Here is a 22,500-nt window from a genome sequence, read left to right as displayed (position 1 = left end):
CAACCGCGCTCGGAAAAGAAAAGAAAACCTTGATCAGATGAGATTTTCGAGGTGAGCCGAGCGGAGAGGAAAACTGTTGAAGAACAATCGGCAAACCTTGGCGAAACTATTTCCATTAGCGAATGTTTGGATGGCATTAAAAATCGATGGTATAGGTGCAAATGAAGAAGCTTTTGACCTTGGGCGCCTGGTACTGCGCTTTCTGCCATGGCGGAGTGTAATCAGATGTACAATACCAGCTAGAGGTCGGAGCGCGGGCATTCAGGGAGGCATGTTTAACTTGAGGTTGTACTTACAAGAGTTCAAGTTACTCAAGGTGGTGTAATTGCCAAGCAGAGTCGTAATTCCTTTTGGGGTTTGTTGCCAAGGGCCTTGTCAGACCTGCTCAGATGGAGTTTGTCCTCTCTTTACATGGTTAATTAAGGCTCTACATGCTAGTCTGATCCGTATATCTCCACTTTCTCTTATTTAGAGCAAATCAAACATTAAGTGTAGGCGCAGAGGCCAAGGTGGGGCAATCTCGGGTGATCATTAAACTCACAATAACGAAATCTCAAACTTTCCTAAAGTCAACATGAAAGGATTGAAGTTGGTTTGAGTAAATGGAAAACATTCCTGCGTTTTTGTAAGCCACAATTTTAGAAAACTTGTATCGAGACTTAATAATAATAGCTATGACACTGCCCAAAGTTTTGTTTTGGTTTATTTACTATTTTACATCAATCATTCAGTCATTTTCCTTCAGATGAGTCCCTGGTTATCAGGGGTTGACACAGAGGAATTAACCAGCAACTATTCCGGCACATGTTTTTTAGCAGTGGATGCCCTTTCAGCCCTAACGCAGTACTGGGAAGCACCCATACACACTAATTCACACACATACACTCATACGCTACGGATGATTCAGTTCATCCAATTTACCTATAGCGCATGTGTTTGGACTGTGACGGAAACCAGAGCACCCAATGGAAATCCACAGTAACACAGGCAGAACATTGCAGAAATGCCAACTGGCCCAGCCAGAACTCAAACCAGCGACCTTCTTTCCATTAATTTCATATATTATTTAATAGACATATACAATTTAATGCTTTTGTATTATTTGCAAATAAGAAAAAGGATAAAAAGCCAAAAATCGTAAATTTTTGCCTTTTCTTAGAGTCCTCAAGGTTAACAAAGCATGCTAATACAGAGTACTGTTGTAGCTTGGAATTGTGTGTATTATGCATAACTCTCTGCTCTGTACACATCCCTAAGTGAGGCTATGAATACATGACGGTGACTATGTTTACATGGACATCAGTAATGGAATGATTTGCCTTAATCTGAACAAGACAGTAATGTGATTACACGTTTGCATGAGCTGCCCTTTGAAAGTTTCTTTCATTATCCTGTTTTACATGTTATAGCATATAAGTAAGTACGTAAGTAAAGGTTTATTTATATTGCAGCTTTCCCAGACATTGAGTCACAAAGTGCTTTACAACAAGAGAAAACAAGTAAAAGAACACAGGACAATAAAAGAAGACGTTAAGACATTTTAAAACTAATTAAAAATCTAAATACAGAAACACTAACACTGTTGATTAAAAGCTTGACCAAATGGAGTGTCTTTAAACGCTTTTTAAAAAGTTCAACTGATCCCAGAGTTCTCAGTGCTAGCGGGTAGTGATGGGAAGTTCGGATCATTTTACTGATTCAGATCTTTGAGTCTCGTTCATCAAGATGAACGAATCTTTTTTCGAGTCATTTCGTTCATTTGGTTCAGTTTGCTAAAATATTATTAAGATGTTACGAATTGCTTCCAAACACATCTACAACAAGCCTAAAAGGTTGATCACACGACAAATAAGTCATAAATAGAATACTAGAAGAAGGAGAAAATAATAATTCAGTGTTTACCTGCTCTTTTGTGAAGGCATTTTTGACTCTTTGCTCAGCTCACCTCTTCATGTCTTCAATAGTCAGGGGTTCATTCACATTACACTAACAGTCACATATAATCTTAATCAATGCACAGTCTAAGCCGATAGGAGCCATGATCGTTCGATCATCACATGACAGAATGACTCAAACCCGAGGACTCGAGAGATGAACGGTTCAATTCTTTTTCCAGCTCTAAACGCATATGATTGGCCCGTGAGGAACGAGTGACTCAGACCCGATAGAGGACTCGAGAGATGAACGGATCAAAACTTTTTCTGGCTCTAAAGGCATATGATTGGCTTCTGCCAATGTGATGAAGACGTAAAATGAACGATACCACCAGCACGAATATATGTATATATATATATATATATATATATTCGTGCTGGTGGTATCGTTCATTTTATATATATCTATATATTGTAGCGAGCATACTGATGCCACGTCGCCCTGGTCACATATTCACCCCAGCTGGAACCTCATCAGCACCGGATCGCTCACAGCTGGACCTCATCAGCCGGAGAGACAAGCTTGCGCTCTCATAGCAGGGAAATGAAAACAAAACCTATACTGCAGGAAATTATAAAAGCAACACTGACGACCCGTATCTCCAAACAATTCTTCTTCTCCCACTTGTTTTGGCAACACATGGCGTCTCTCTGCCGTCTGAACACTGTATCAGGTACAAACAGTTTTCGAAACTATCATGCATATTAATGAAGTTGCACCGCATACACAATAGAGCCCGCTGATTGGTTTGAACCAAGTCTTACTCATGAATGAATGCAGCACACTCAGACACGTTACAAAGTACTCCCGGGTACAGACTTCCAGTCTACACGCTGAAATACACGCTAAGATCTCATGGCCGTGACGCAGCTTCAAATATTCGTTTCAAACCGAAAGTACGAATTTGCTTGAAATAACGCAAAAACAACCAATTTTCACATGTGTTTTGGTGTTTCGTGACCCTTTAACAATGTGGTCACCAGGTGAGAAGACAAATATACCATTATTGTTATCAAAGCAGTGCTGTGCGCGTTATTCAGCCTGGAACAGATAAGAAAATTGGTGTGAGCCACCATACAAATGATTTCACATGAAGAACTTCGATGCCTGCACCCAGAGGCCTATCTGGTTTCGCTCGGGGGTCAAAGTGCTACGAGAATTAACAATCAAGTTCAGGGGAACTTGCTGCCCGAGGGTTTAAGGTAAAGATCTGTGATCAGGTTTCACTTTGAATGACTGGGAAGCTTGTCACTCACTCTTTACCGCTAGATCGAGAGACATGATCTGTGCGCCTCCCAAATTATTCCAAATGATACTCGACCACAATTTCACCCAGTGTGTCGTCGTTAGAAAACGGGAGGCAGATAGATCTAGAGGGCAGGTCGCTAGCCGTCGGAGTGCTAATAATAATAATTCAACAACAGACCTTTGTCTAATATCGGCTTCTGAGACGTGCTGCATAATCCCCGGCTGGCCTTTGATAAAGACTGTTTTGATTATGCCATGTGTCAACTCTCCGGAGCACTGAATTATTAGTAGGGAAGATTAGAGCCTATTAATATTGTACTCTCATTGTCAAAGGCGTTCGGGATGTGCGTGGTTTGTGAACTTAAGGGCCCAAGAAGGGTCCTTGTATAACAGCGTCTGGACATTGACTGAACGTCACTACACCACTGTTTATTCAGGGACCTAGCTGTTTGAGGACACCATGTATCATTTTGCCACATTAATCAAATATAAAGGACTGAAAATAGCTCAGAATTTTGCCACAATAGTAAGAATTTTGTGTCGTAATTTAATGTTTGGTACATACAGTTGAAGTCAGAATTATTTGCCCCCCTTTGAATTTTATTTTCTTTTTTTAATATTTCCCAAATTATGTTTAACAGAGCAAGGAATTTTTCACAGTGTGTCTGATAATATTTTTTCTTCTGGAGAAAGTCTTATTTGTTTTATTTCGGCTAGAATAAAAGCAGTTTTTAATTTTTTAAACACTATTTTAGAGGCAAAATTATGAGCCCCTTTAAGCTATATTTTTTTTGATAATCTACAGAACAAACCATCATTATACAATAACTTGCATAATTACCCTAACCTGCCTAGTTACCCTAATTACCCTAGTAAAGCCTTTAAATGTCACTTTAAGCTGTATATAAGTGTCTTGAAGAATATCTAGTTTAATATTATTTACTGTCATCATGGCAAAGATAAAATAAATTCATTTATTAGAGATGAGTTATTAAAACTATTATGTTTATAAATGTGTTGAAGAAATATTCTCTCGGTTAAACAGAAATTGGGGGGGGGAAATAAACAGGGGGGGGGGGGGGGCTAACAATACTGACTTCAACTGTATATAAATATATATATATATATATATATATACATTTTAATCTGTTTGTAAATTAATAGAATATATTTTAAACACTCTAAAGATGCAAAGTAAATCACTGGTCCCTTTATTAAAGATTTTTGAAGCTGCTATTTAAATTCAGCCCAAATAAATTGTTTACAACCACTCAACGTAAAAAAAATGAGTAAATCCAAGGAATCATCTTTGAATATTTTTTTTCAGTGTAGTAGACAACAATATCGCTGTTTTTAAATGTCCAGATCATTCAGAAAGTTATTTAATAGAAGAAATGTGGCAAATCTTTAAGCTTTACATTTCTGTATTCATTAAGCAATAAAAACCATTGTGGGCTGATATGCCATGGCATTACTCCACTAATAAGAGCAAGGTAGGGCCCCAAAATTATTCTGCTAAGGGCCCCCCAAATGTTCAGGACCGGCCCTGTTTATTAGTACTAATAAACAACCTTTTTTTTATTAAATAATAGGCAGATAATAAAACTCAAACCCGTTATTTTCTGTTAGACTAATTTAAAAGAGTCCTAATCTCTTGCTAATGTAATCCTGTATTTCTTTTCATATAAGTAAACCTGTATTGTTGATGTATTTCTGATCACCTCACCTCAGTAACCGGCATGCTTTGATTTCGTCTGTAGCTGTAAAACAGTGTCCGAGCTTTGGATGAAAGCTGGATGGAAACTCATTGTATGGGTTTGGATGGAAACTCATTGTACGTCCAGTCAGGTCTGGAGATAGGGGGGTCTGTGTGCGTGTTTTGAGAGGGAAACTGCTCATTTTGTTTCTTGGCTCCCCCTAGTGATGAAACTAGGATATAATAACAAGATAAATTCCCACAGAAAGAAGATTAAAGCTCAAGAAAAATCTGTTTCCATTGCTGCAGTTATTCTTTAAGTTTGCATCCGGCATGCTAAAAGTATCCCACCCCTCGATGGTTCACTATGAATTCTCAGTCTTCCTAAAGTGGGAAGCTTTTAACCTGGGAGAGAGGTGAGAGATTGTACCCAAAGGGAAAGATGATTGTAAAGGAGTGTCTCTGAGACTCCAGACAGGCTGTTGTAATGTCAGCTAGGTGGTGCTCCACCACAGCACCTGCGTAAAAAGAGCCTGGTCGAGCTCAGACACTCTCATCAGGCTTTGGGAAGCCGACAGCTTAGCATGAAAGCAAAGGTGAAACAGAATCTGAAAATTGCAGTGCAGCGAGAGAGAAGGCGGCTATCAGTGGGTTCGGGCTGAAACCCCATAGCCGGGATAGAGTTTCCGCCATGTTTTCATACCCAGGTCAGCTGACCGGCGCCCCAGAGCACCATTGGACAGACAGCTCGCAAACCCCGTAATGATGTAACCAGAGTGTGTGGGAACCAGAGCTCGGTGGCACAGTGTGTGATAAATGCAGCTTTCCCACTCCCCTGCCCGAGAATGGAGTAGAATTAACCTAACCTGCCACGAGTTATCACGAAATCCAAGCTGCATGTGTGGGGCTACAGTTGTAGTTTCACTGTTGTGTTTACCCCCCCGCCCCTGCCTTCCCGGTGGCGAATCTTGCTTTATTTATCCACATCTCCAAACGTAACACCGTCACCAATGCAGCATTTGATTTTGCTGTTGCTCAGGCTAATTTGACATTTTTATAATTCCATTAAACCATGAATTTCGAGCTGCGAAAGTTCTGAAACGGTGTAATCGGCTAGTTTTGTTCATATCGCCACACACACACAAAATACTTCCAATCAAAACAGCCTCTTCTCAATGTCAACCCTCCCACGGCAGAATACTTCCCCATACCTCGAGTGTTCCAGCCATATCCCGTTGCTAATTGCAACAAGGTTTCCTGCCTCTCATGAATCGAGGTTTTAGCATAAAAGGTAATGAAGTAGAACATAACCAGGATGCTAAAGCTTGGCGAGAAAATGCCTCCTTAATTACTCGGTAGCCTTGAGTACCATAGCTCCTCAACTCCTCAATGCGCGCAATTATGCCAGCCGATTAGCAGGGGCTTGTGGGTAGAACATTGTGCGAACATCCAGATGTTAGTGGACAATTGCATTATTACAACTTTTAATTGCTTGCAGTTCTCGAAGTCTTTGTCAACACTTCTGCGAAAAAAAAAGTGACGTCTCGCATAAGCAGAGTTGGCTTCCACTTGAGTTAAGCCTTCGGTGTGATTGCTAAATCGTCACGATAGATTAGCGATGAAGGAAGTGTTTGACGTCTGAAACGGTTAACGGCTCCTCCTGTTCTCCGCTCATCCGTGCCATCCTTCCCCGTTGCTCCTGGAGAGGACCCCGCAGTCTTGGCCAATCCTGACCTTAATTAATACAAGCCTGGCTGGAAATGGGAACAGGGCCGTCTCTCAGGACCGGCCTCCCTCTGAGCCTCTCTCTGGGGTAATGAGAGAGATCGGAGCGTCAGGAGCTGCCAGCTGAGGGGAAAGGGTCACTGGGAATGGATTTGCAGGACTCTCAATGAGGAGCCCCTCCATGCTGAGAGAATCTGGCCGGCTTACGGACACCTGGTCATTAACATTGCTAATTAGCAGCCATTAATCAGGGCTGGGGTTTTTTTTTTACTGTCCCTCCGCATGTGTGTGTGTGTGATGCTCATGAATAAGAAGATTGTTCCTTCTTACCTCCAGAAGAGGTGGGATAAAAGTGGTTCCCATCAGCTCAAGATGAGCCGGATTAGACGGGAGGTTAAACAACAGGCTGCGGTGAGTGCTAGCGAGATAGGGAAGGATGGGCTCCCAGCCTCTGGCAAAGGTAAAATTAATTACCAGTAATTAATGAGACAGCACTCTCAGAAGCTCTCGTGTACAACCCGCCATTTGGAAGAACAAATCATGAAGCTCCAGTTCTTACTCAGCTCAGAGGTGATGATAATTCCCGTAATAATGAACAGAGTAATAAGAGGAAATCGCAATCTTGGTGCCCAGATCTTCAAATGGGTAACTGCATATCAAGAACCGAAGAAATAGTGCAGAACTCGGGAAGGTTAAAAGACAATTAATAATGTTCTGCTTTGGACTTTAGCCTTTATTATAATGAACAATCAGCATTATGAACACTGTATTTAAAAAAAACATACTCAGCAGGTGGGAAGTGATTTGCCAGTAGTTTTTGAAAACAGTCCGCGGGATGCTAATCTGTTTGTCTCTGAATTACGTAATAAGCAATGCTTTCTTACCTGCGAATAGAAGAATTTCAGTCCTGTTGATGCAGGTTTTACTTCGCAGCATTAGCTATGTTTCCCAGTGATGTAAAGTACTTGAGTTAATGGACTTCGTTACTTTACTTACGTATTTTTTTTGGGCTACTTTGCACTGAGTATCAAAAATATAAGCAACTTTTAGGGCGTACTCACACTATGCCATCCGTACCGTGCCCAGGCCCGTTTCCCGGATCGTTTGAGAAGTGTGAGTGCGCTGAATCGGGCTCAGGCACGTTCACTTGCACGCGGTTCACTTGGGCTTTGGCGCGGTACGCTTGTGTGTGAGTGCAAAACGCGCCAAAGCCCGAAACTGAAAGCGAGACGTGACTTTTAAGGGGCTGTTTCATATGGATTTAATAATCATTCTTACTGTTCAGTGAACGCAAACTGCCGTAGTTTATTAAAGACGAGAACTCCTCACTGCATGACAGCTGCACCTTCAGCAGACCTCCTCATTCCTGCAGCACGAGAGCTTTATGATTGTTTATGAGCGGCAAAAGTGGCGGATCTGTTCGGCGAAATATCTGACTGCGTGTCCCCGCATCCCTAAGGACTGTTTGGCGAAATATTTGACTGCATATCAAACAACTTAAACAATATAACTAGAGAAATCTCCACTGTGCTGAGCGAGAGCGCTCAATTAACAGCGCAGCATCGATGACGTAAGCGCGCCCAGGCCCGATTAGTGTGAGTGCAGGCCGTCGGGGGAGATGGGAGGGGGGACAAGCGTGCTTTGGCCCGGTTAGAGGCAACTGTACATAGTGTGAGTTCGGCCTTACTCTCTACTTGACAACATTTGTGACTGAATATACGTACTGTTTACTCCATTACATTTGAACGGACACTTATGGTTACTCATTACACTGTGATTGTGCACGACAGGTTGGCATCTTTATGCAGTGTGCAGGATGCAGGGTCTACTTTGTTTGCCACGAATTTTTTAAAAAAGTGCTTTTGAGAATTCATCCTCAAATTTGAAGAAAACACATTGAGGTAAGAGTCTATTTAATGTTACTTTAATAGTGAAATTATGTCTGACTTTACAATGGTATTGTAGCCCTCGTACTAAGATTATGATAACCTTGAATAAAAATATCACGGTTTCACGGATTGCTGCTCTAAAATGTATTATTTTTAAATGTCTGGGTAAAAAACAAAAACAAAAAAAAAATCCCTTTTGAACACAATATATTTTATTTTGAGAAACATTTAAAATATTTTGGAGCAGTAAACGTGTCAGGCTAAATGAATTATTGATTTCTGCGGTCTTCATTTGTATACATTTAAATTTAATTTAAGACAGCATCTTTTCTGCTGAGATATTGTTGTCATAAAAAACAAAGCAAGAAAAGTAAATAAAAATCGTACACATATCTTACGGTATGGCAGAAAACGGTTTTGCAGAAAATTTTGACTGTTTTAAAACCTTGACTTTTCCAAACCATGATGTACCTTGAAAACAGTAATTGTCCCATCAATACTGAGAGGTGAAACACATCAAAGTCAGTTATGAATTTTATTTTACTACGTTTAACTACTTTTAACTACTTTTTTTTTTTTTTGGTTGAGATTTGTGATGTGTAAACTGTTAAATAGGCATTGAGAGCTTTATAATATCAATGTTCAGTATCAGTATCTTTTACACCCTTGGAGTGTTAAATAAAAATTAAAACTCGCTTAAGCTGAATATAAAGCTTTGTTTACTTTAAAAAAAAAGTTCTCTCTGCTTGTACAAAATCAAGTCTTGTTCATATGATTTCTTAGATATTTCCCTGGGAAAGCGGAGCAGTCTTGGGCATGTTACCAAATGACGGCGCGAGAGAGAGGGAGGCAAGAAAGAAATGGTGTTCTGGCACGGCATCATGCAAATAGAGCACATTCTTCCGTTTTTCTCATGACGGATTGCCTCTGAAATTAGTGAAGCGAGCTGGTAAAATGCTAATGAGAGATGCATCAATGAGCTGTGTCATCCCTGGGGGCTTTTGGAAGGGGCGACGGGACCCTGAGCGGGGTGCAAGAATTCAGTTTAGCGCTGGGGACCTTAAATCCGTTAGCCCTTTGCATCTGCATTCCTACAGTTTTGGGAGGGACAGAGCTTAATCCAAAAGGCATTCAAGACGATGGAAAGTAACCCTGAGCTTTTGGGAATCAACACAGAAATTGTGGGATAAATAAACTCGACTGGGATATTCTCAGAGGAGAGATTTTTACCAACCAGCCATGAACATCCAATGACTCCTTACTTCCAAATTTGAGACTGTGTGGTGCTTACTATTACCTGTGATTCACTTTGAATTATATATATATATATATATATATATATATATATATATATATATATATATATATATATATATATATGGTTAAACTTTCATTATTTTCCCAGAGATGGGTTGAGGCTGGAAGGGCATCCGCTGCGTAAAAACTTGCTGGATAAGTTGGCGGTTCATTCCGCTGTGGCGACCCTGGATTAATAAAGGGACTAAGCTGACAAGAAAATGAATGAATGAATGAATGAACTTTCGTTATGTGGGCATTTTAATGCATTGTATTAAACATGCATAATGGCTTATAAACTACTTGCAATGATTCCTAACATGGTGTATCACTTAAAGTGCATTACCTGTTGGTGTTTTTAAGAGTATGATGTGTTATAACAGCACACGAATGCTTTATTTACAATATATTGCATCATAAGGGTATTCGTAATATTTAATGCCATTTAAAAATAAACTTTTATATTGTGCTGCATTATCTGATAAAGAATCACAACAGTTATAAGGCTTCACTATTTGTGGTTGAAACTTTGAGTGTGATGAATTTCGTCCTTTGTTTCTGTTATAATAGCTTACATGTACACTTACCATTTTTAATTCTCATGAGTCTTATGGTTTGATATTGATTACTTAAGGTCTTATGAGTGGTCATTTACTGCTTAAAGTAGGTGTGTAAGGGAAAGTCCTCTTTATACATTCATAATTTGGCCATAATGTCGTTGTCTGCTTTAAATAATGTAACCTTTAAATAATGTAACATACAGTTGAAACCACTGTATAAAAAAGCAAATAACCATTTTAACTCTAATAACATCATTTAATAACTCTAAAAAGGCTCATATGATGATGTCAAGGTTTTGGAAGTTTCTGATTGGCTAATTGACAACATTTGAGTTAATTGGAGGCACAACTGTGGAGTAGTATTTAAGGAAAACCTCAAACACACTGCTTCCTTGTGTGATAATTTGGGAAAAAACAGGCCAGAATCATCAAAATAGCCAGATTACAAATTGCTAAATTACACTGGAAAAAGACTCATTTTTTTGGAGACACGTCCTGTGGTCTGATGGAGCTAAGATTGAACTGTTTGGAAATAATGACCAGCGTTACATATGGAGGATAAAAGGGAAAGCTTACAAGCCTAGAAACATCATCCCAATTGTGAAGTATGGGGGCGGCAGCATCATGTTGTGGGGCTGTTTTGCTGCAGGAGGGACTGGTCCACTTCACAGCATAGATTGCATCATGAAGAAAGAACTGAAGCAACATCTCAAGACATCAGCCAGGACATTAAAACTTGGCCACAAATGGGTCTTCCAATCCGCCCATGACCCTAAGCGTACTGACAAATGAGTTCAAATGTGCTTCAAGAACAACAGAGTGAATGTTTTGGAGTGGCCATCAAAAAGCCCTGATCTCAATCCTATAGAAAATTTGTGGGCAGAGTTGAAAAAGCTTGTGCGAGCAAGACAGCCTAGAAATCTGACTCAGTTACACCAATTCTGTCAGGAGAAACTATTGTGAGAAGCTTGTGAAAGGATACCCAAAACATTTGACCAAAGTTAAACAGAGTAAAAGCAAATCTAAAAAATACCAAGAAAATGTGTGTAAACTTTTGACTGTCTAGAAATTAATTTAAAAAAAAAAAGACTAGGGAAGGACTATGGTGGTTCAGTTGATCAGTCATTCAGTCAAACAGTCAGTCAACAGTGGCCCTTGGTGGATTTGCACATAAAGAGCAGGCGCCACTGACACTCGCGAGAGAAATTTGAGATTTTAAAAAGCGTACACAGCGGCCTCTGGTGGATTCGTAAAAACATAAACTGCAAAAAAAAAGTAGCTCCTGGGACATATTTGCCGCTGTCCAGAAATGTATATAGTGGTACATTTTCAGAATGAGCCAAGGTTGACAATTAGAACTATTAATAAGCAACCAGAGCTGGAGTGGGACTCCTTTTCAGTTCTGGAGTTTTAAGCCTTAGACAAGCCCACCTCAGTTCACGACTGACGAAATTAAAATAACATCATTTTCAATTTAGTTTATATTAACACTATCACGTCTTTTTCAAGGACACAGCTGTTCTAAATAAATATGAGAGCATTAAAGGGTAGCTAAATCTCCAACACTATTTTTTAAAACATCACAATGTCCTTTCCTGCAATATATGAATATATAGTCTGCGGAAATTCTTTATATAAATATATATATATATATCCTTTGTAACAATGGTCACACAAAAAATTAATAATATCTACACCTATATAAGTAACCCAAACAGTATTATATGTCAAAAAAAAAATACTCAGGTGAGGTTTGAACTCGGGTCAGCGGCGTAACACAACATGCTGACCACTGGACCACAATGGGACAGTATTACTTTCTATTGATGGCTGAATCTTTTTCTCCGCTTTTTAACCTGCAGGCTGCATTTTGTTCACTGTGCTGTGAGAAAATAAATAAAAAGAGCGAAGCTGCAGTAAAATAATGAATAAAAAGAGTGAGGCAGAATGAAAGCACCAACTTAACCAGCATATGAACATGCAAACTCCACATAGTGTGTGCCAACTGACCTAGCTGGGGCTCGAACCAGTAACCTTTTTGGTGTGAGGCGATTGCTCTACCCACTGAGCCACCATGCTGCCACTGTGTTTACATTCCGCAGCAAAATCAACCTATTTTAGTTTATCTGGAATGAGTATATTTATTCATTCATTTTCCTTTAGCTTAGTCCCTGATTTAACAGGGGTCACCACAGCAGAATTAACCGCCAGGAATGAGTATTGTCTCTTAAAAAAAAAAAAAAGACATTTAAGTTGAGTTGTAAGTTTATTGTGAAGGAAGATGTTTAATCTTATAATGATATTATCATTTTAATATTATAATCTTAAAATCATAAAGAAAGTCATGCAGATAAAAGTTGTACTTTAGTTTTATCAAACTAAATATCAGATGACAAATCTAGTCAAGCTCTCTCCACCAGATCAAACCACACCACCAAAAGTTGTCCCATTGGTTGAGCCAGGGTTGATCTGCCAGTCTGGTCAGGAAACCATTGAAACTGTGTTTACATTCATTCATTTTCTTTTTAGCTTAGTCCTTTTATTAATCTAGGGTTGCCACAGCGGAATGAACCACCAACTTATCCAGCATACCAACATGCAAACTCCACACATTGTGTGCCAACTGACCCAGCTGGGGCTCGAACCAGTAAACTTTTTGGTGTGAGGCGATTGTTCTACCCACTGAGCCACCATGCTACCACTAAGTTTACATTTCGCAGCAAAATCAACCTATTTTAGTTTATCTGGAATGAGCATATTTATTCACTCATTTTCCGGTTAGCTTAGTGCTGATTTATTAGGAGTCGCCACAGCAGAACAAACCGGCAGGAATGAGTACTGTCTCTTAAAAAAAGACATTTAAGTTGAGTTGTAAGTTTATTGTGAAGGAAGATGTTTAATCTTATAATGATATTATCATTTTAATATTATAATCTTAAAATCATAAAGAAAGTCATGCAGATAAAAGTTGTACTTTAGTTTTATCAAACTAAATATCAGATGACAAATCTAGTCTAGCTCTCTCCACCAGATCAAACTACACCACCAAAAGATGTCCCATTGGTTGAGCCAGGGTTGATCTGCCAGTCTGGTCAGGAAACCATTGAAACTGTGTTTACATTCATTCATTTTCTTTTCGGCCTAGTCCTTTAATTAATCTAGGGTTGCCACAGCGGAATGAACCACCAACTTATCCAGCATACCAACATGCAAACTCCACACATTGTGTGCCAACTGACCCAGCTGGGGCTCGAACCAGTAACCTTTTTGGTGTGAGGCGATTGTTCTACCTACTGAGCCAACATGCTACCACTAAGTTTACATTTCGCAGCAAAATCAACCTATTTTAGTTTATCTGGAATGAGTATATTTATTCATTCATTTTCCTTTAGCTTAGTGCTGATTTATTAGGGGTCACCACAGCAGAACAAACCGCCAGGAATGAGTATGGTCTCTTTAAAAAAATTACATTTAGGTTGAGTTGTAAGTTTTAATTTTATATATTTAAAATTAATATTTTAATATTATAATTTTCAAATAATAAAGAAAGTCATGAAGATGAAAGTTGTACTTTAGTTTTGTCAAACTAAATATCAGATGACAAATCTAGTCAAGCTCCTTCCACCAGATCAAACCACACCACCAAAAGTCGTCCCTTTGGTTGAGCCAGGGTTGATCTGCCAGTCTAGTCAGGAAACCATTGAAACTGTTTACATTTCGCAGACAAATCAACCTATTATAGTGGTCCTATGTTAACCTGGAATGAGTATTTTCCCCATCTAAAAAAATAACACATATTACCCTTGAGTAACTGCTTAAAACATGCCTTTGTTACACACGGTCCTTGCTCTTCCACCATTTCTCTGCAAGAATATGTCTTTTAGAGTCCACAAGAGACCTCGCTGAGGAGAGATAAAGTGTTCAGGCAGACGGTGAGCGGCGGACACATCTCACCCCCCTCGTTTAGTCATCAGTTTATCAGCCGAGGCCTTGGAGGGAAGAGCGCTATTGTGCCCGACAGCACTAGCAGGCAACAGCCTACGTGCCAGACTTCGAGCTGTTGACCATGTAATATAGGAACTCATAGAATTCAAGCCCAAACGTCCTTGGATTTGATGGGAAAGAGACATGTACATACACAGTCAAGCGCTGGTCGCTTTCAGACAACACGCACAGCCATGCGCAGAGCAGGAACAATGGCAGTCCGTCTAGCTTCATGTGTCTCATTAACGCCCATGTTTACAGTGGACGTGGGCATTGGAGAATCAATGAGGGGGGATGCATCTTAGCAATTACAGTGTGAATTGCACGAGAGGATTATATGAAGTGCTTAAGGAGAGCTGGGACACCTTGTCTTCTTGAGTACCAAAAACAGCTGCTTAGGGCCCAGTGCACCTGCTTGTTACCAGACCGTTTTCACCTCTGTCTAAAACAAGGAGGTTTTCTCTGTATTTTTTTTTTCCATCTGTAGTCTTTCGAGATGAGAGAGAAAGGGGGTGAGAGATGAGAAAATAAGACATCAAAGAGGCTGAAGACTGGAAAAGGAGAGAAGGGGGGTTGTGGAGAGGAGGTCTGGAGTGCAGACTTAAGAAATAAGAGCTTTCCTCTAGAAACTGCTGGAGGTTTGAGATTTGGCGGAGGGTGTTAGCAGGAGAGGAGTGCATTAATATTTGGGGGGTAGTGAGGGAAATAGCCGGAGCTGTTACAATGTAAATGAGAGGCTGGGATGAATGGAGACTCCCCCCACCCCTCCACCCAGAGCTTTCCTTCTCTCGAGTCCTGTGGATCAACATACGCCAGGATGATCGTGCGGTGCATAGCAATGAGGGTGTTGGGGTTCAGGGAAACGGGACACGTCACTTTTGACTAGGCCTTCTTGTTCTGCTTCCTCAAACAGGTGAAGGATGTCAGACGCAAGGCATTGCTATATCTAGTTTAAGAAACTTTAAGAAATTTATAGCAAAGGAGCAGGACAGAAGATTTCATCATAAGCAAACAAAAGTTGTGGAGTTGGACTAAATGTCCCTGACAAGGTCAAAACTTACTTGTTTTATATTTCTATAGTGCTTTATACATCTTTATACACTTGCTGATTCCAGTAATAGTCCACTTTTCTGCCCTAAAAGGGACCGGGCAGACCTAATAAGTCATAAAGACTTGAAACTTTGCCAAATAGTAGCACTTACCCTGTCTGCTATGTCATTAAGGCTCACTCTCATTGGCTTGATGGTGGTGACAGTGTCTCAAACAATTCTTCATAACTCCTACACTGATTTGCACAGACTCAAGAGTCTTATATCAATGAAATCATTGGCTCAATACTTACTATGGAAACCTGTCCGATTTGGCAGCAAAATTTTGGTATTTTGCTTTTTTATTAAAGATTCTTGAGTTTTGTGTCTGATTTGAACCACAGTGCTTTAGTCAGATACTCTGGAGTCATCTTAACAGTAGACCTTTCCTTTTAGGGTCACCACAGGATAGCCAAACATCCAAAGTAGGTGAGGCCATTTTATATATTTCAATCACCATAACTCTTGAACAGAATGAGATATCATCACCAAACTAGGAATGAATATGTATGAGCTCGATCTGAGGTCACTTTTGCACATAAAGTTGATATCAGCTTTAATTGAGGATCTGGTCAAACTGACTCGGTATGTAATGTTTTTGTGGTGGCACATCTCGAAAAACAACCCCCATAGCAAAATATCTCTGGCCCAGCTCTGGCCCACACAATCAACTTTTGCTTGGCCCACATGCCGCAGAGATTTACGGTACATGACTGGACCAAGTCTGACTTCCAGACAAGAGCCTAACCCATAACCCTAGCCTGAACTGGGCCAGATATGTTGGTGTGTCACGACTGCAATTGAAATTGATAAGCCCATGAATCATTGCACTTTAGGCACACATGGGCGTGCTTTTTCTTGTAGCGACCTGATTGGTAGAATTAGAACAAAGTATTTTAAATTTGGGTCAAAGTAGGCCAAGCTTACATGGCCCACATATCAATTAGTAACATCTGGGCCAAATACTACAATTAATATCTGGCCCAAGTATTGTGTGCCACCTTAAAGACTGTGCCACCTCTGCCAAGCAAAGGCCATGTTTGGCCCACATGCTGTATGCCAGTGCCGGATGAATGCCTGCTGTGCCAGATTTATGCCAAATCTGGGCCAGAATTCTTTGCTACCTGGGACAGACACATTCCACCAATAAAGTTTCAGAACCTATTAAATAAAGATAACAGTCCAATTCGAATCTCAGTGGGATTTCTGGAAATATGGATTATGAATTTTGATGAGTGTGTAAAAATGTTGCTAGTTGAGGGATCACATATTATACAGTTCTAAGGAAACAAAACAATGATGGCTCAGTGGTTAGCACTGTCGCCTCACAACAAGAAGACAGCAGGTTTAAGTCCTGGCTGGGCCAGTTGGCGTTTCTGTATGGAGTTTGTATTTTCTCCCCGTGTTGGAGTGGGTTTCTTCCGGGGACTCTGGTGTCCGCCACAAAACAAAGACTAACAGTATAAGTAAATTGGATAAACTTAAAATTGGCCATAGTGTATGAGTGCATGTGTGAATGCGAGAATGTGGTTACTAGAAGGGCATCTGCTGGAATAGTTGGCAGTCCATTCCACTGTGCCGACCCCTGGAAAATAAGGGACTAAACCAGGGGTGTCCAAACTCAGTCCTGGAAGACCGGTGTCCTGCAAATTTTAGCTCCAACTTGCCTCAACACACCAGCATGGATGGTTCTAAAAGTCTAGTAAGAGTTTGATTAGCTACCCCAGGTGTGTTTGATTGGGGTTGGAACTAAACTTTGCAGGACACCGAGGCTGCTTTCAAAACTGCATACTTCCCCTGATAAAAAAATCCAGCTTAAACCAGCCTAGGCTGGTTTTAGCTGGTTGACCAGTCTGGTTTTAGAGGGGTTTTGGCCATTTCCAGGCTGGTTTCCTGCCATTTCCAGCCTAGTCTTAGCTGGTCAGGCTGGAAAAGGACCAGCTAAATCCAGCTAAAACCAACTTGACCAGCCTGGTTTAAGCTGGACATACCTGGTTTTGGCTGGACGCCCAGCCTGGCTAGGCTGGTCAAGCTGGTTTTAGACGGTCATCTCCCAACTTGACCAGGCTGGAAATGGCTGGAAACAAGGCTGGAAATGGCCAAAACCCCTCTAAAACCAGGCTGGTCGACCAGCTAAAACCAGCCAACCAGTCTATGCTAGTTTGGGCTGGATTTTTCTGTAGGGTCCATACTATACAGAACACTAAAATCAGTATGCAAGCCGAGTAGTATGTCCGAATTCAGAGAATTCGAAAATCAGTACCCGGATGACTTACTGTACTACTTCCGGCGAGATTCTGAAGTGAGCATCCCATGCATGCTGTGCTATCCCATGATGCCTCATGAGAGAATTCATGAATAGGAGTAAAGTGACGCAAATGGCGGATGTAGTACGTCCGAATTCCATTCATACTGCTCCCATTCAAACTGTATAGAACGTTTTTTTCCATTGGCAGAGTAGCACAGTTAAATTCAAATGCAGTACCTACTGAGTAGTAGGCGGTTTCGGACGCAGCCTAACCCTCCAGTACTAAGTTTGGACACCCTAGCCAAAGAAAAATGAATGAATGAATAATGTGAATATCTGCTGCTGTGTGCCTTCTAGACTTTACCCTGGTTGCTCTTAAACATTGAGATGCCTACAAGCGACCAAAATATAAGGTCTATGGGTGAAAACAAGAAAACTACCTTCAGTCTGTGTCTTAATCCAGATTTTGCCTCACTTTTACAGAGAAAAAACAAGGAGCTGAATTCTGTCCACCACTTTCCCTGGAACAGCTGCAGTTTGCAGGACTCTTTGCAGGATTACCTTGAGGAGGGGATCTCCAGCAGATTTGGGAGGAGCACGGCCATATTATTCGACCGGGAAACACAATGCACACACTTCCACATGATGATGTCACCCTTGTGTAGGGGTTTCCTAACAAGGCTCTTCCCCGACTCATTTAAAAGTTTGTCGACAAATTGCATTGCATTGAAAGTAATAGTGTCCACTGGGGTAGACGCTCGGCAATGGGACCCGCAGGTGTTTAGATCAGCTTAAAAATAATAATAAAGCCTTCCCCGCTGGGCTTTCTTTCACAAGTCCCCGAGCTTTTATTCCCAGCTGTTAAAGTGAACTCAGACAGGAAATTCCTCACGTGATTGGCCTTTATGAGTGGCAGGGAGGCTTAACCCAAGTCTCAGAGGGGTCATTTGTAGATGACTGTGTGAATAACCTTGTAAGGACCCATGTTTCTCTTCACATCCAATTAAGAGTGCTGCTTATGGGCCTCACACCTCTCTCGGGAGGATGGTTTATGGGCTAGCATTAAAAGCTAACTAGGGGTGACGGCGGGGTCCTCTATAAACACTTTATAGACAAGCCATTTTAAGTTTGTCTGAGCTGTTTGCTCACATAATCGCCATAAATACTGGCTACTGTAGCTACCGTTAGCTAAACTTTGCTTTTTGATGTGCTAAAAGGCTAGCGTTACTAGCGAAATAGCACGTACTGTATCTGAGGTGATGTGAGAGTCAGGGAATGAGTATTTTATTCGGTATTTTTGTGCTGTTCATTTTCGTGTGTGTGTTTGGGTATGGTGTCATTAGCTTTGCAATATGCTAATATCAGATTTATTAGCATCGGTTTTCAATTCCACAAAAGACAAAAATCATATTATTGTCTTGTTTTTGCTGTATAAATATCAGAAGTATAAAGTATTTGGGTGGTGCAGTGGGTAGCGCTGTCGCCTTACAGCAAGAAGGTTGCTGGTTCGAGCCTCGGTTGGGTCAGTTGGCATTTCTGTGTGGAGTTTGCATGTTCTTCCCATGTTGGCATGAATTTCCTGCTGAAAAATCCAGCTTAAACCAGCGTAGGCTGCTAGGCTGGTTTTAGCTGGTCGACCAGCCTGGTTTTAGAGGGGTTTTGGCCACTTTCAGGCTGGTTTCCAGCCATTTCCAGCCTGGTCTTAGCTGGTCAGGCTGGGAGATTTCCAGCCTAGTCAAGCAGGGAGTCCAACCAAAACCAGCAATGTCCAGCTTAAACCAGGCTGGTAAAGCTGGTTTTAGCTGGATTTGGCTGGTCATTTTCCAGCCTGACCAGCCAAGACCAGGCTGGAAATGGCTGGAAACCAGCCTGGAAATGGCCAAAACCCCTCTAAAACCAGTCTGGTCAACCAGCTAAAACCATCCAACAACCCTAGGCTGGTTTAAGCTGGATTTTTCAGCAGGGTTTCCTCCAGGTGCTCCGGTTTCCCCCACAGTCCAAACACATGTGCTATTGGGGAATTGAATAAGCTAAATTGGCCGTAGTGTGTGTGTGTGTGTGTGTGTGTGTGTGTGTGAATGTGTGTGTGTGTGTGTGTGTGTGTGGATGTTTCCCATTAGGCCTACTGTATTGCAGCTGGAAGGGCATCCGCTGTGTAAAACATATGCTGAATAATTTGCCGGTTTATTCTATTGTGGTGACCTCTGATGAATAAAGGGACGAAGCCGAAGGGAATTGAATGAATGGTATCGTTAGCTTAGCAGCAAGCTAATATTAAACTTAGTGGATCATTAGTTTTTTTCACATAGCTGTGTATATGGATCTGATAATTATGAACTATTAATTTGAATATGTCATTAATCAAATCACTTTTGTTGTTACATCATCACGTGTGTCATTAGCATGGCATCGATTTTGGTGTCATTAGCTTAGCAACATGCTAATATCAAACTTGTTGGAATTATCAGGGTTTTTTTTTTACAGATAGTGCATATGTGGATCTGATACTTCTTAAAAGCAGATCAGAAATATCTTCAGCTAACATGAATTGCTTTCTGCGTTCATAATGAAGACATTTCCAGCAGTCCAATTTGTGGCTCTCTGAATTATTTGATTAGTACTGCTTAACTGCTATCAGGGCACTTCAATCACACACATGGTTAATTATTTGCAACTAATTACAAGCTTTGGCAAATTCCATTTTTTCAATTAGATGAGTAAACTTGATGTCTAGCAGCAACAATTACAGTGTTTTGGCAAAGCTGCGGTTGAGGATCAAGTGTTTGCTTCTTGTGTGGCAAAATCATAATTGAAAATGGTATTTTGAGGGATTCCTCTTCAATTAAAATGATTCATTATATTATTTTAAAAATAAATATGCGGCATGGTGGCTCAGTGGTTAGCACTGTGGCCTCACAGCAAGAAGGTCGCTGGTTCGAGTCCCAGGTGGGCAAGTTGGCATTTCTGTATACAGTGTGCATGTTCTCCCCATGTTGACATGGGTTTCCCCACAGTCCAAACACATGTGCTATAGGTGAATTGAATAAGCTACATTGGCCGTAGTGTATGAGTGTGTGAATGTGAAAGTGTTTGGGTGTTTCCCAGTACTAGGTTGCAGCTGGAAAGGCATCTGCTGGGTAAAACATATGCTGGATTAGTCGATGGTTCATTCCGCTGTGGCGACCCCAATCAGTGACTAAGCCGAAGGAAAATGAATGAATGAATTTCAAAATAAAGCCAAAGCTTCCTTTAACAAGAACAGTTCAAGCTGTAAAAGTGCATTTCAGGGCAAAAGCTATATTAATATAATCATATAGTCATGATAGTGGCCCACAAAAGATTTTTGTACAGCAAAATACCAGCATTTTCAATATGTTTTTGGAATATTTTCTGATAGATATGATTGATTTTATGACAACACTTTCTAGAAAGTGTTTCTCGAATCTGATTGGTTGATAGTCGTGCAATATTCTGCAATAACAGCACTTGTGCAGCCTCGTCACTCTTCTGTATTACTCCGCCCACAGACCACAGAGAGTGACAGCAGATTAATAAACTCACTACAGTTTGACAAATATTGCAGCTGTTGGACAACATAATGTACTTTTGAGGCTTTTTTAAACAAGAATGTTGTTGTTTATACTGCAACTATGCGGTTTATTTATAAGAACAGTGCCTATTTTAAATACATATAGTTTGGGAGATACAGCGTGTCAGCATCCATCAGCCTGCCATACTGAGCAGAACAAAGACGGTTGACGTTCTGCCACAAGATGGCGACAGAGACAGCATAATAAAACAGGTACTTGTCATTTTAAGTCAATCTCTCTTGTGTATGCTTAAGTGCTGTATTTACACGATAGTAATCTGCTAGCGTTTACGTTGCTTTGGCTTGTTCAGAGTTATTTATTGTGAGCTCCTGATTGCAAGAGAGAAATACTGGGAAAAATACTGGGAAATCCCTGTAGACTGTTGGCATTTTATGCCATTCAGCCGTATAATCTTAAAATGTGAGCAAAATCAGCTGTTTTGTCATGACTTTAGACATTACGCTAGAGAATCATTCAAACACTAGCTCTAAAGTGACGTTGGTGAATTAGTAACGGCTTCTGCTGTTCTTACGTCAGCTGCAGATGTGTTAAATGGTGGAAGAAAGTAGTTCCTTATACAAAAGGGTTTTTGAGACTCTCTGGGTTTGATTCTCTTTTTTATATACACATTTATGTTGTCAAACTGTTGTATAAACACAATATCACACTCATAGCAGTGCGATATGACTGTATGTCATCACTTGTGGGACACTAAGGCAATTGACCTGCGCCCTCGAGCCAACGAACGCCTGCCATCAGTACCGATATACTGCCACATCGCACTGCTACTCCTGTGATGTTGCTCATATATACATGAATAATTATACATATGTAGTTTTCTTTCTTTCTTTATGCATAAACTTACTTTATTTATTTTATAGTAATTAAAAATAGTATGTTTCTTTAAATCATATAGTAAGCCAATCTTCTCTCAATGGAGACCTTTTTCATCTCTCCCCGTCCCACCATCAGCTAATACCACACTCCCACGTTGTATTTACCATCTATTCTTTCTCCTGCCTCACACGTCTAGCAGAAACTGACATGCATTGCTGTACGTGTCTGCATTTGACAGTATTAAATTGCAGGATGTGGCCCGCAGGAGTGTGTGTTACAGCAGCTTTAGTGCTGAAGTTGCCATGTTGTGTCCTGATTTCACTCAGAAGTGTTTGCACAAGCTCCTGCCCACAGCTGATTTCCCTGTGTCTTCTCTCTGTGTGTGTGCGTGTGTGTGTGTGTGT

The 22,500-nt window shown here is 40.7% G+C and overlaps 1 long non-coding RNA gene across 1 annotated transcript; it reads left to right on the top strand.

Moving 5' to 3' along the window:
- The first annotated feature begins 4,905 nt into the window (after window positions 1-4,905).
- LOC141380205 (uncharacterized) lies at window positions 4,906-20,256 on the top strand. The gene is made up of 3 exons (XR_015522495.1): window positions 4,906-8,275; window positions 8,395-8,505; window positions 18,153-20,256. It is a non-coding gene; the product is annotated as an uncharacterized LOC141380205 (long non-coding RNA).
- The last annotated feature ends 2,244 nt before the right edge of the window (window positions 20,257-22,500 follow it).

This window comes from Danio rerio, chromosome 22 (genome assembly GCF_052040795.2).
Source record: "Danio rerio strain M-AB ecotype USA chromosome 22, GRCz13ab, whole genome shotgun sequence".
Taxonomy (NCBI): domain Eukaryota; kingdom Metazoa; phylum Chordata; class Actinopteri; order Cypriniformes; family Danionidae; genus Danio; species Danio rerio.
This window is presented reverse-complemented; position numbering and strand designations above follow the sequence as displayed.